The sequence below is a fragment of the Pinus tabuliformis genome, chromosome 7 (genome assembly GCF_031772625.1).
Source record: "Pinus tabuliformis cultivar Carrire ecotype Pingquan chromosome 7, CPIR1, whole genome shotgun sequence".
NCBI lineage: Eukaryota > Viridiplantae > Streptophyta > Pinopsida > Pinales > Pinaceae > Pinus > Pinus tabuliformis.
Window position 1 is genome coordinate 1,962,683,744 of NC_142293.1, and position 14,466 is coordinate 1,962,698,209.

A 14,466-nucleotide genomic window follows, 5' to 3' on the forward strand; every position below is an offset into this window, starting at 1 on the left:
AATGGAGCCCACGCAGACACATGGAGGGACTGTGCAGGAGGGGAGGAACACATGGCAAAAGGGGAATCACATAGGAGAAGGTGAGCATTAGGATTGAGAGAGGAAAAAGCTATAAAAGAGAGAGGAGCCCCCTCATTTTGATCATTTGGTTATGTGCATTTGTGATAGTAGTTTGGATTAGAGCACGCTGGGTGTCTAGCTAGTCTACAACATCGTTTAGTGCACTGAGTGTCTCCATTCGAAGATCTCACCCTTAGCCCCGAGGGCCTTTGAGTGCCTGTTTGGGCAAGGTATTTTCTTTGGCATTTCAGCAGCAGTATCTTCAACATTTTAGGAGTGGTTTTATCAGTGTTCTGGAGGACTGCGCATCACTGGGAGAGGGATGCAATTCTTTTTGGGAGTAGTCTAGATTGAGAGTTTGTGGAGGATTTGAGCTGAGGGATTGAGCAAGAGATCAACTCTTGCATATTGGAGGAGTTTGGCAGAGTTCTAGGCTGAGTTTCGGAGGGTTCTATTCAGTGGCAGCGCAGAGCTGTGAGGAACTGCGTAGAACCCCAAGGGGGTTATTTTCAGGGTTTGGCCATTCCAGGTAAGATTTTTGGGTTCTTCTGGGTTTCTTGAGTAGAGTCTGATTCCAGAGTTTCAGATTTTTCTAAGGAGGGGAGCAGTCCCAAATCCTCGTTTGATTTCTAACAGCAGCAGTAGCGTAACAGTTTTCCCAGCAGCTTGGATGCAGATCAGAGAGGGGGCATTCCTTTGCTATTCTGAGTGTATTTCCTCATTTTCCTTGTGCAAGTAGAGGTTCCATCTTCCTGATCACCTCCTGTACTCATTTTATTACTCAGTATAATAAAATGGCTTAGCATTCTCTCTGCATTTCTTGTGTATCTATTTATGGTTTATTTGATATATATAGTATCATTGTTACTTGTATCTCTATGAGCATTCTCGGCTATTATACCACTTGTGTGTTTCTATTATACTCTTAGACAGAGTCTAGAAAGGGCCAGGTAGCCTCCGGATCTCATCCTCTTTTTAGAGGCGACATATCTGGTAAATGCCCTCCTAGTCCATCTTTGGTTGGAGTTTGCTCGTGTTTGGGGTATATTCCTGATATGGGATATTACACATATGAAGCTGCAAGGTGGAAGGGTTAGAACACTTTCAGGTGTTCTACATATTCCTGCATTAGCCAGAAATCTCATTTCTGTTAGTAAGTTGGATGATGCAGGTGTAAAAACAGTGTTCGAGAAGGATACCTGCAAGATGGTTCGGGAAGCACTGGTATTGATACAAGGAGTTCGGATTGGAACTCTGTACAAGTTGCAAGGTAGCACTGCTGTTGATGGGTGCAACAGTTCCATGGTTTCTAAAAGTGGAGCAGAAAATCTAGTGGTCTTTGGAGAAAAGACCATGCTGTGGCATCAAAGGCTTGGACATATTGCAGAGAATGGCCTTCAAATACTTCATGGTAAAGGTATGGTAGAAGGTATGAGTAATAACTCTCTGGATTTTGATTTCTGTGAAAATTTTGTATATGGGAAGCAGAATCGGGTGAGTTTCCCCTCTGGTGGTAAGAGGGCGAAACATATATTAGAGCTTGTGCACAGTGATGTGTTTGGACCTCAGAAGGTTCCATCACTGGGTAAGTCTGTGTACTATGTATCATTTATATATGACTTCTCAAGGAATACGTGGATATATTTCCTTAAGAAGAAATCTGAAGTCTTTGATAGGTTTAAAGAATTTAAGGCTCTAGTGGAAAACCAGACAGAGAAGAAGATAAAGTTGCTAAGGACAAATAATGTGGAGAGCTTTGAAGTAAGGAATTTGAAGAATTCTACAAGAATTGTGGTATAGCATGACAAAACACTACTCCATATACACCTCAGCAAAATGGAGTTTCAAAAAGAATGAACAAGACGTTGATGGAAAGGGCAAGAAGCATGCTCGGTGGTGCCAGGTTAGGACAGGAATTCTGGGCAGAGGCGGTGGATACTGCATGTTACCTGGTCAACAGGTCACCTTCATCAGTGTTGGAGGATAAGACTCCACAAGAGGTATGGACTAGTAAGAAACCCTCTCTTTCACATCTGAAGGTATTTGGATGTGATGCATATGTACAAGTTCCAAAGGAGACAAGAAAAAAGTTGGATAGTAAATCTGAAAAGTGCATCTTTACTGGGTATAAGGATGGTTTAAAGAGTTATAAGCTTTGGAACCCAGTAACAAGGAAGGTTATGTATAGCCGAGATGTGGTGTTTTGAGAGGTGAAAGATGTTATTAAACATGAAGTCCAAACAAAGGAACCTGAGAAGATAGAGTTTGAGCTAAAGGAGGAAGAATTAGACTCTACAGCAGAGGAGGAATCAGAAGATGAAGAGCCACAGACTCCGGCTTTGAAAAGATCAGTTCGAGAAAGAAGGGAGCCAGAAAGGTATAGTCCATCTACTTTCTGTTCAAATTTTGCTTTGTCTGTTACTGATGATGATCCCAGAATTGTGAAGGAAGCAGTGGATTCAGAGGATGGAAAACTCTGGAAAGAGGCCATGGTTGATGAAATGGCATCTTTGCACAAAAATTAGGCTTGGGATCTGGTGGAGTTCCCGACTGGAAGGAAACCCATTGGTAGCAAATGGGTGTTCAAAAAGAAGACAAATGCAGAAGGAGAAGTGGAGAAATACAAAGCTCGGTTGGTAGCAAAAGGTTATTCCCAGGTGCCGGGAATTGATTTTGGTGATATATTTCCCCTATTGCCAAGGTAACTTCTATTAGATTACTTTTATCTGTTGCTGCTGCTTTTGATTTTGAGGTAGAACAGATGGATGTGAAGACAAAATTTCTTCATGGGGATCTGGAAGAGGAGATCTACATGAAGCAACCTAAAGGCTTTGCGGTGAAGGGTAAGAAAGAACTGGTATGTAAGTTAAAGAAGTCTCTATATGGGTTAAAACAGTCACTAAGGATGTGGTATCAGAAATTTGATACATTTATACGAGGACTTGGCTTCACAAGAAGCAAAGAAGATCATTGTGTGTATTTTAAATTAATTGGTGACCGTGTTATTTATCTGGTCTTATATGTGGTGATATGTTGTTGGTTGGAAATGACAAAGAAGTTATCTAGGATTTGAAGACCCAATTGTCCTCCAAATTCGACATGAAAGATCTTGGTGTTGTAGACTATATTTTGGGCATGGAAATTAAAAGAGATCGAGCAAAGAGGAAGCTCTGGTTAAACCAGAGGAAGTATGTCGCGACAATATTGCAGAGATTTAATATGCAAGATAGTAAACTGGTGAAGGTTCCTATTCCTATAGGTGTGAGGTTATCTGTTGAACAGTGTCCCAAGACACAAGAAGAGGAAGAGGACATGTTCTGTGTTCCATATGCAAGTGCAGTCGATAGCCTGATGTATGCAATGGTCTGTACTAGACCAGACATTGCACATGTAATGGGAGTATTGAGCAGGTTTATGTCAAAACCAGGGAAGGAGCACTGGACAGCATTGAAGCAGGTTTTCAGGTATTTGCATGGCACTAGTGATTATGGTTTGTGCTATCAAGGAAGACCAGGATTGGACAGAGTGTTGGATATTCATGGCTTTGTTGATGCAGACTGGGCTGGAGATCTGGATCAAAGAAGACCTACAAGTGGGTATGTGTTTAACCTATTTGGAGGTGCAGTCAGTTGGATGAGTAAGAAACAATCTGTAGTGGCACTGTCAACTACAGAGGCAAAATACATGGCAGCCACTCATGCAAGCAAGGAAGCAGTTTGGTTGCAGAGATTGTGTTCAAGTATGGGGTTAGTACAGGAAGCTATAAGGATAGACTGTGACAGCCAAAGTGCAATTTTCTTGGCAAAGAACCCCACATATCATTCAAAGACAAATCACGTTGATGTTCAGTATCACTTTGTGAGGGATATGATAGAAGACAAAAAGGTATTGCTGGTAAAGGTGGATACTTTGAAGAATACTGCAGATGCATTGAAAAGATCTGTGAGCTCTGAGAAGTTCTCTTGGTGTAGAGAGACAATGGGCATTTCAAGGCTGAAAAAATGACTAAGCTCTCTTGTGTCCCCCTGTGGAAAGAAAACAACAAGTGGGAGAATGTTGGGTTGTGTTATATTCTTTCCACGTAGTTAATAGGGGGTTTGAGAGGCACCCGTAAACCAAATTTATGGGGTCTCAGGCAGCGCCCCAGAAAATTTTGGTTTTGGACCCTATGTTAGGTTGGGCAGACCCACCTATGGTTTTTGCATGATTTTCGCACATGTTTTTTGGATGCGATGATTTTCGGTCCATGGTATTAGACGCGATGGTTTTCGGTCCATGGTATTAGATGCTTCAGCATGTATAAATATGTATTATAACATTGAAAGGAACATAATGAAAAATCAAGCTGGTAGTCCCAGTTTTGGGATCCAAGGGAAAATATCTGTGTATATGTGTTTTATGTGTTCTTCTCTCGCATTATTTATTTTCTATTTTTTAGAATTTGTAGGTAATTTCTGTACGGGGTTAAAACCTACATTTAGGGAATTTGAGACCACATTGTCTCGAGTCTCCAGGGGAACAAAACTATGCATGCTATGTGGAAATCATTGAAGGACCTTTTCCAAAACAACAGTGACCAAAGGAAGTTGGCACTAAAAGATAAACTTCAAAAAATCAAGATGGAGGTGAGCAACTCAATTCCAAATTACTTGACCAAGTTCACTCAATGTTGTGATGAAATTAGAAGTGTTTGAATCACAGTTGTCGAGGATGATATGGAGAGTCTTTCTCTTTCAGGACTTCCAATGAGTTGGCATAGTTATCAGGACTCTATCAATGGTGAGGAGAAGTTGCGAGATTCAGAACGACGGTGGTCAGATTTGATGCAGGAGGAGATAAGGAGGAACACTAGAGATGGAACCTCTTCCAAGGAAGTGGAAGAGGATTTTTCCTTAGCGAGTAAGGAAAATAAGGCCAAGGGAAAGAAGTCCCAAGGCATGGAGGGTAGAAAGAGCATGTGCACTATGCCAAGAATTGCCCACACAAGAAAGTAAGAAAGAAGGAGCCGACAGTAGTGGTAGTAGGTGAAGCTCTAGCTTCACAATTTGAACTTTATTTCACTCTCATTGCATGCATGGCCAGCACTTCCATGGGAGGCATGTGGTATCTTGACAGTGGTGCCTCATTCCATATGATGGGGAATAGAGATCTCTTTAGTGATTTTCAGGATAAAGACCTCAAGCAGAGCATAGAGTTTGGAGATGACGAGAGGTATAGATCGACCCGGATTGATACAATTACCTTTCAGAGGGAGTCTGGCTCCATTTTCAGGATCACAGATGTGATGTATGTTGCAGGACTAAAGAAGAATGTTGTTTCATTCATCGTATTGGAAGACCTTGTCTATGATGTGGTTTTTAGTAAGGGAAAGGTTTTCCTTAGAAACATCACCACAGGACAGGTCAAACAGATTGGTGCATGGGTCATGAACCTATATGCTCCTGAGGTTCAAGATTCATGAAAAGCCTTGAGGATCGAGGAAAAGGTTAGTGACTTGGTGGTTGAGAGGGAGAGTAAATTACCCCTTAACATGTAGCCCCATAAGAAGCCTCTAAAGTAGCTTCAGGAAGTTGGTGAGTACCCACAACTAAAGACGTTTATATGAGACCGAGTGGAGAGTTCCACTCAAGTAGACAAGAAGCAGTATCAAAAGCAGTCTCAGATAATTGTGGAGTAGCCACAATTGGAGAAGTTGAGAGGAGAGCGAGTGGACGCATCCACTCATTCAGAGACCTCTAGTAGGGGTGAATTTCGAGCCAAGTGGGAGGAGGGATCACATGAATCCATACCTCTAGGTGTGAGGTTGGGCGATGTGAAGTGATAGTCCCAAGAGGGATAAAATTGGGTAGGGTCCATTGAGAGGTTTTATCTCATGGATCATACCTTGATACGGAAGCCCAAAGTACATAGTAGTGGGAGGAATCAGTGGGATTGATGATTCATAGATCAGAGTGACATAGGCTAGAGCAATCAGATACTGAAGAGCTTAGAGAAGGGTTGACAATAGTGCAAAAAGGTAGAGTCAACAGAAGCACAAATTTTTCAGTCGACAAAGGCAATAACAGTGAGAGACTTTAATGACAGAGGCATCATTCTGATTCAGGTTGGATGTTTTTTGTTTTTAGAGTTGTTGGAGCAAAAACACTAGAGAGAAGAGTTGCATGCAGAACATTCCAAACGTTTAGGATCGGGATCAAGTTGAATTCCTTTCTTGTTGAGAGGGAGTGTTGAAAATAGCAACAAGAAATGATAAAAATAGAATCCAAAAATTCCAGGTTAATTTGTACTTGAATTAAACTGAGAATTAAAATTGAATTCTATTCTCATATCAACTTGTAAATAGTTAATTAAGTTTAATTAACTTAATTAGCTTAGAAATTTCAAGTTGGAAGTATTTCTGAAGTCATGTATATGTTGTCACTATATTATAAGGGTCCAGGATGAGTTAATTATGATTTGTAATTAGATAACTCTGTTTAATGAGTTAATTTAAGTTAAATTAGTTCCAAACTATTTGAGGAACTAATAGTGAGTTAACAGTCACTTGGTGCACTAATGCTTTAAGTAGTGCTACATGAGTTAACTAAATATTCCTTCATCAGAAACTCATGCATGTCGATTATGAGAAAGACCTAGTTGAAACTAGAGTGTAGGGACAAGGTACTATCAGTTGCATACTTTTCTGAGTTGTATAGATGGTGCATGCAATCAGGAAACCTAGAAGGGATTACATAATTTTGGATGCACTAGTTTCCCTTTAAGGTGGGCTAATCAGCCATAGGAATTGCGCAAGGAAATAGGGACATGGAGAGCTGCAAAATTGTCTAAGTGTTTGCCAAGACATTTCTTGTGAGTTGAGGATTGATCTTACTGAATTCTGGGATTTTTCTTGTCATAACAAGCATTGTATTATCATATTGGATTTCTGATTAATGCAATATAGATAGTAGGAGTTTTGAGTTGTGGCTTTCCTTGGGAAAACTTATTGTGTTATGTGCTATTGACTTGTCTTCCTCTTTCTGTTATTGTTTTCATTGATCTATTAGCTTCCGCTTGTTGAAAGTAGAAGTAGATCCTTGTCCTGTGCTTTAGTAAATTGCATGAGCTTGTGAATCTACAAGAAAATTATACAAATAATACTTCAGATGAATGAACTTGATGAAATCAGGCAGGATTTCTTCCAAATAACTATGTTGGTACAAGATCAGAGAGCTTGGTGGCATGATAAGTATATCAATAAAAAGGTCTTTCAATTAGGAGATTGGGCTCTACTATATGATAGTAAGTTTAAACATTTCAAAGTGAAATTTTCAACCAAATGGATGGTGCCATATGAAATGGTCAAAGTCTTCAATAATGTTGCAGTAAGGATTAAAACCATTGATGATGATAAAAATTCATTTGTGGTAAATGTCCATAGGTGGAAAATCTACCACCAGCCACTTTCCTCACAGGAAGTTTTGCAGAATGTGATGCAGGATCCAGAAATGGACTTGGTTGAAAAGGGGGATCCAACCCTTGCTGGTTCTTCAAATTGATTTATTTTTATTATATGTGTGCATGTGTGTGTGTACATACTATAAATAATAGTGGGTTGACATTTTTTTTCCTCTGCAACTCACATAGAAGAAAGAGGAAATATGTCAAAGTTAAGTTTATTCCTTTACCTCGACTTGACGTATTATTTACAGAAAAGGATGTTCTAGAGTTTACTGTAAACATTTCAAACTCCCTAAAATTGACTGTTCTGAGCATTGACTTACCGAGGCTCATTAATATTAATGGGAAAATAGTAGTTACGGATCTGCCAAGTACACAATTATTATTTTTCAGGCTTGGCAGAATAGGTACGAAAAAAAAATCATTGGAGCCTACTTTGGGTTTTTAAGACTCTCTAAAATTGAATATTGTCAAGAATCAACTAACTTAGGATTTTTAAATTTATGAGAAAGTGGTACATAGGGCTATTCTCAGTAGATAATTATTCTTTCCTGGGCTCAACATAATAAGTACGGGAAAAAAACCCCCTTGGAGTCCTCTTTTGTGCATTTCAGACTCTGAAAAATTAAAATGCCCCAGGCAGTGATCATTCCAGGCCTGGCCAAATCCTTGGATTGATGGCACCAGGATTGTTCCACAACAAGCAGAAGTTAGACTCAGTCACAATTCCTAAAATTGGCTTATATGAAGCTTCAAGGAAGCTTTTTGTTTTCTTGTTGTAGTGCAGTCACAATTTTTCACTGTTTCCATGTCTTGATGAGAAATTTCAGAGGTTTTGTACTTAATTCGATACTAATAATAGACCGATTTAGGTATTGAATAATTCTTATAAATATGAGTATCAAGTCCAGAGAAGATAGGTGGCATCAACTTCAACCCAATAGCATTGGAATCAATGGAGGTAACAAATTACAAGTTTTTTTGGATCATTTATAATTAAAAATTAGGCTTTTTTAATGGATTCAATGAGTGGAGAGGACACTTAGCTAAGGATCAAGTTGACCTTGTCATTATTACTTTTGAGCTCCTAAATATCAATGTCCATTCAAGTCAAGGTATGAATGAATTTGCATTTACCTAGACTAATTCAAAGAATATGAATAATGGGACTTAATTGTGATCTACCTCCTTTTGTTGTAATGATTTACATGTCTTTTCCATATCCAACTAATACTAGTCTATCCTATCCCACTACTCATCCCATTCATTTTTATTCGTGTGATACATGTGTCAAGTACCTACTCATCATTACAAGCAACCAATCCACACCATAAGTCAGAAATACATAGCTATTGTTCCCAATCAATTTAAATCTATGTGAAATGCCAAAAATAAAGGTTGTTTGTCTCATTGCTAAGTTTCAGTAGTTAACTGACCTATGAATCCCTGTATTTTCACTCTAAACTTCAACATTGTTCCACCTTTGACATGGGGGCCAACCGACATGAACCCACATTTGCCTAGAATATGCATTGTGTAAGGGGTCATTTAAGGATAAGGGATGGATATAACCAAGGCCAAAACTTTGATATAACCCCTGTATTGATAAAATAGGAGGGTTGTTTGGAGAAACCCATGAAAAATACCAGACTTGCAAACCCCAGTTCATCTACAAAGAAACCAACCCTACTCTCAAAAGGAAATAAATGAAAAGTAAGTAGGGAGAAGAAGGGTGAACCCGTAAATAATGATGCAACAACCAAAGAGCCCCAATAGAGAAAATTAAAAATGCCTTGGGTGGAGGTTGTGAAATCCATTGCTTCACCAACAGAAAAATAGTCGGAGGGAGCTAGTGTAGGTCCTAAGAAAAGGAAGAGAAAACTCTTTAGGGAAGAGGAGGAAGTGACATCATTGCCCACTTCACCAGTATAGAAAACAAAAGTATCCAAGGTTTTGAACTTGTCACAAGAGTTGTGGAACGCTAGAAGCATGTTTATATAACAAAATTCAAGCCTTGGTACTCATAACCTTGAACGTGTCACATGTTGTCTTCTCCAGAATAGGAAGCAAAAATCCCCTCTCAGGTAGTCGAAGAAACAGGGGATCTCCTACCTGAGGAGGACAAACCAATTAATAATTTCCATAATCTTTTAAGTAGTTCACTATAGCAGGGCCAATATGACATGGGACTAGTTACGAGGAAGCAGGCATGTAAATCTAAGTAGAGCTAGACACATGATGGGTTGACTCACAAAGGGAGTAGTTCGGGGAAACAAACCATACCTACTAAGAATACCTCAGCTTGCGGTGAAGAATATTAACAATGGCTAATAGTCAAGCTACAAAGGAGGAATGAAAAACTTAAGTAAATATATCATAAGTAAAAGAAGTTGTTTGATTATGTTTGGTTAGTCAATGAGCAGTATCAGAACCAAAATCTATCCCTAGTACCCAAGAACGATGCTCTCGTCATGAGGAACAAGTGACTTATTAGATGGAAGCTGAAAAAATGAAACCTATCAGAAGGCTTAATGCTCATCAACGAGCCCTAAGATTTCGACCGCCATTAATGCAGGAAAACCATGGCTTGGAAGTCATAGTGAGTGCGGTGAGAATTTGAAGGAAGGGATGACCTTATTTTGATAATTGGTTAAGTTTGAAAAGGACAACTACATGAGGACATGCATTCCCTTTGGCATGGGGGGATGCTGGGCCTTGCTTTTGTACCCTTTTTCACACACTATTCTACTATTTTTACTATCATTTACCCTACTTTACTCCTTTTTGACACAATAAAATCACTCCACACTAGCTAAATCATGTTACTTTACGATGGAGGTGAGAAATACTAATAAGGATTTCCTTTGTATATCTTTGTTTGGTTTAGGTACATGTTAAACAAAGTTATATTCTTGAGTTAATTGAATGATCTATAGATGGAATCCTAAATATATGGAATACACTTGAGTACGTGGATAAGTGAGTGGAGGTCTAGCACCTAGTCTAATGAATACATCAAGCGACCAATTTTGGAGCAACTATTTTGTACCTAGTTTGGTACTTAAATCTATACCCTCTTTAAATCTCGGTAGAAGTTCACTGGTCAACTGTCGACATCCCGAAGATAGTTATTTTATTTCAAAAGCATAGTGGTAGTTTCCTTGATCCGAAGTTAGTGTAATGAATGGAATAATTCAATTATGATCTAGTGAAGTGATCTGGGGGATTTAGCATAGCTTAAATTATCCCATATCACATATGTATTTGCTTTCTTCGGTCATATTGTTGTAACCATTTGTAGGCCTGATTTATTTAAAAAGGCCCAGTGTTTGTCTGAGATGTTACTCACAAATACACGGATAAACAGAACTGGTGATAAGGATATTATGGCACGATATCATTTGAATCTATTTTGAAACTTTCATGCTTATGTTTTATGGAAGGATTTTAATATAATTGTCTTGACTTCTAGTCATATATGAGAATTGATGTTTCCTTGATCTATTAATTATTAAATTAAGTTAGACTTGTTCCAGGCTGTGGCAAGGGCCCACCACAAACCTCGACCAAGTCCTGTCATAGCTTTCGTTAAGTAGGAGGCCTGTTTTGAATTCATTAAGCATAATTGTACTTAAATATTCATTTTCTTTTGTTGACGATTTCCAGAATTTTCGTACTTAGAATCATACTTAAGTTTACTTTAATGCTTTCGTAGATATGAGTTGAGATAGCTAGTGTAATTTTTATTGAGTTTTTGCAAGATTGAGGATCATTATTATAAGTATACTTTGCATTTATTAACTTCTTTGATTTCTCTCACGATCTCGTGAATGCTGAAGAAGAAGGTTTCGGTTTAGAACAGATTTCTGAGAAATGAATTCTTATATTTTAGATTGAATCCTCTATTCTGAATGGAAGTGTTTTAATTACACGTGGATCTATATATTGTTGGAAAGAGACTCCTGTAGCTTGTGCTCGGTTTGAATGCTCATAATTTATTAGGAACAACGTGCCATTATTTGGTGTAATTGTGTGTTAATGCTGGGTGAATTGCATGTTATTTATCGTGTGTTGGTTATTCGATTCACTAAGCGATGATTATTTGAGTTGTAGTAATGATCATTGTATCGCTAGTTTGTCATTTATTTGATTTTGTAGCAAGCCTTGATTTATATTTATTTCTGTTCATTGTTAGATAAATCAAAGTTATGTGTTATTTAATTTCTCAAATTGATTTCAAGTTAGGAAGCCATAAGTTATGTGTTCAAATGCTTAGTTCGCTTTGAATGAAATGGTACATAAGAAGTAGCCTGAGTTATTTTTCAAGGGATTGTTGAGTTTACTTTTGATTTGTAACACCCTAGGGATTAGCTTTGCATAATGGTTTTTCCATGAAGTAGTTGTTAGATTGATTTGAGAACATAGCTTGTGATAATTGCCAATCTTATTTTTGGATGAGTTTTTGAGTTAGATGTGCCATAATTGAGAATAATTTTAGTTGTGAACGTAAAATATATTTAATTATTAGTAATTCAGATTGTATAATGAAATAGGTTTCTTCACTTTAGAAATTTATGGTGTGATTTTTTGAAATAGAGTTTGAGTATTTTGTACTTAGTTCCGTACTAAATCTGCATAGAGTAAGTTTGTTTCTAAACCAGAATGCATTGCAAGTCAAAGTTTAAGAACTCCCATTGAAAAATTAAATTTACAGAATTCAACGACATATAAAATCATTAACATTGTCTACCCTCAATTGATAGATTCAAGCTATTTAGTATGCATGACTAGGAAGAAAATTAAAGGTAGGAACCAGTTAGAAATAAATATATTTTTTTTCAAAAAATACTAAAAGTTGGTTCAAGTTGGCCTTGAATGAGTGACCTTCACAAAAGAAATCATTCAAAGAGTAGAATCTGAAACCTTGATATTCCCTCGAATGGTATCCAGGAAGCAATATACTATTATTGCCCCTCTAATAGTAGAATCTTTCGCTGCAATTGAAGCTAAGATTCTTGACAAAATTGTGGGATCTGAGTAGAGCTTTCAAGACTTACCAAACAAGAATCTCAATCGTTTTAGCAAGAGTGAGAGGAACTATTGTAATTTAAAGGAAGGAAGAGGTGAAATGAATTATCTGCACCCTCAACATCCTGAGCAGGGACCTCTTGCGACAACCATTGTTAAAGAGGGAATTAAATTGTTGATTCGAGTAGTGTAGTAAGACCTAGACAATGTTTAGAGTCTTACCACCATATCGGTATTTTTCTATTAGTACCTCCCGATTTTGGGATTCCTGAGGGTTACAGACATATTTGTAATCAAATGGCAGGGCAAGTATCTGGCACACAAACTTTGACCATAGAATACCCTATTGCTAATCGACAAGCCAATGCACCCATGAAGGCTATTCCACTTAAAAATCTTCCAAATTTTCATGGAATGGCTTCCGAAGACCAAGAAACATTCTTATTTAAATTTGATGTTCTGTGTTGGGGATATGACTACACCACTAACCCCCATAAACTAGAGTTGTTTCCTTCCACCTTAGAAGGATCAACACTATCTTGGTTCATGGGATTAGGGGGCGGGGGGTACTATTAACTCATGAGATCAGATGAAACAAGCCTTCCTTACCAAATATCAAGATTATTTCCGATCCAGATATTTAAAGGAAGAAATATTAAAAATGGCATTTAAGAAAGATGGGACATTAAAATAATATATAGAGAGGTTCCAATATAACTTGAAAATATTTCCATACACCACTCTACTAAAGAAGTACTAAAAATTTTCTTAGTTAGAGGAATGAAGGATGAATGGATAGAGACACTTAACCTAATGGGGAAGGGTGATATTTCCAAAGAAGATTATGATGATATTGTGAAATTGTGTATCAGGTGTTTTCGTGGGCACACATAGAATAAGCTTGAAAATCGTGATCTGCTCAGTAGAACCAGTAGATTTACAGGTGAAGGAGTCACGTGTGAATAAATTGGTAATATATTGGAAAATTCTAAAACTCATATATTAAGAACAATGACTACACAATTGGACATCTTGCAGGTAAAGTAGAAGTAGGCTAAAGTAGGACAAGCATTAGAAATTTTCTATCGTCATTGCTAATGGAAGCATGGTTGTAAACAATGCCCACTAGATACAAATAGATATATTTTATTTATACTAAATAAAACTCCATTGATTTTTCCCTTTATTCATGGAATGAAGGATATACTTAAGGAAGTTGAAGAAGAGCTAGAACCTATGTATTTCGTAGCATGAAGACGACAATGGAAAAACCTCCCTACAACTATGGTTCAAGACTCTTCCATGTTTTTTTCCTAGACAATATGGTCAACAACAGTTTCCTAGACTAACTTGGAAGGGTCAACATCATTCTAATAATGCTTGGAAACCTCAACCATATCCCCCATCACCTTGGTTAAATCAATAATTTATGGGACCCTCTTGGTCGAACCAACAGTATTCTCCACCCCCATGGTAGAATTTGAAAATGTTTTTTATCCCTCACAATGATCGAACCAGCGTACTTAGGGGCTAATGTGGTTCTAGAATTGGCAGTGCCCCTATGAGCCTATCAATCAATCATTGGGGACACTACCTCAATCACAACAATCACTACATAATTTACAAACACCACTTTAGTTACCCCAAATGCTCCACTTTTTTTACACCCTTAGCTGCCTGCACAACCAAATCCAAATCTGAATAATACGATCGTGCAACTTATAAAAGTCCTTGATACTTCTAACGGTTGTCCTCCCTCCTTAGAATGTAATGAACTCCACGTTAGATCTGGGTGGACCATTTCTCTAGAGGACACCGCAAGGAACTTAGAGCAATCAAAAGATGACATTTTTTCCAAAGAGAAGAATCAATAAAAAAAAACCCTTTTTACCATGATTACCACTAAAATGGAATCACCTAGTAAACTAACTAAGAATC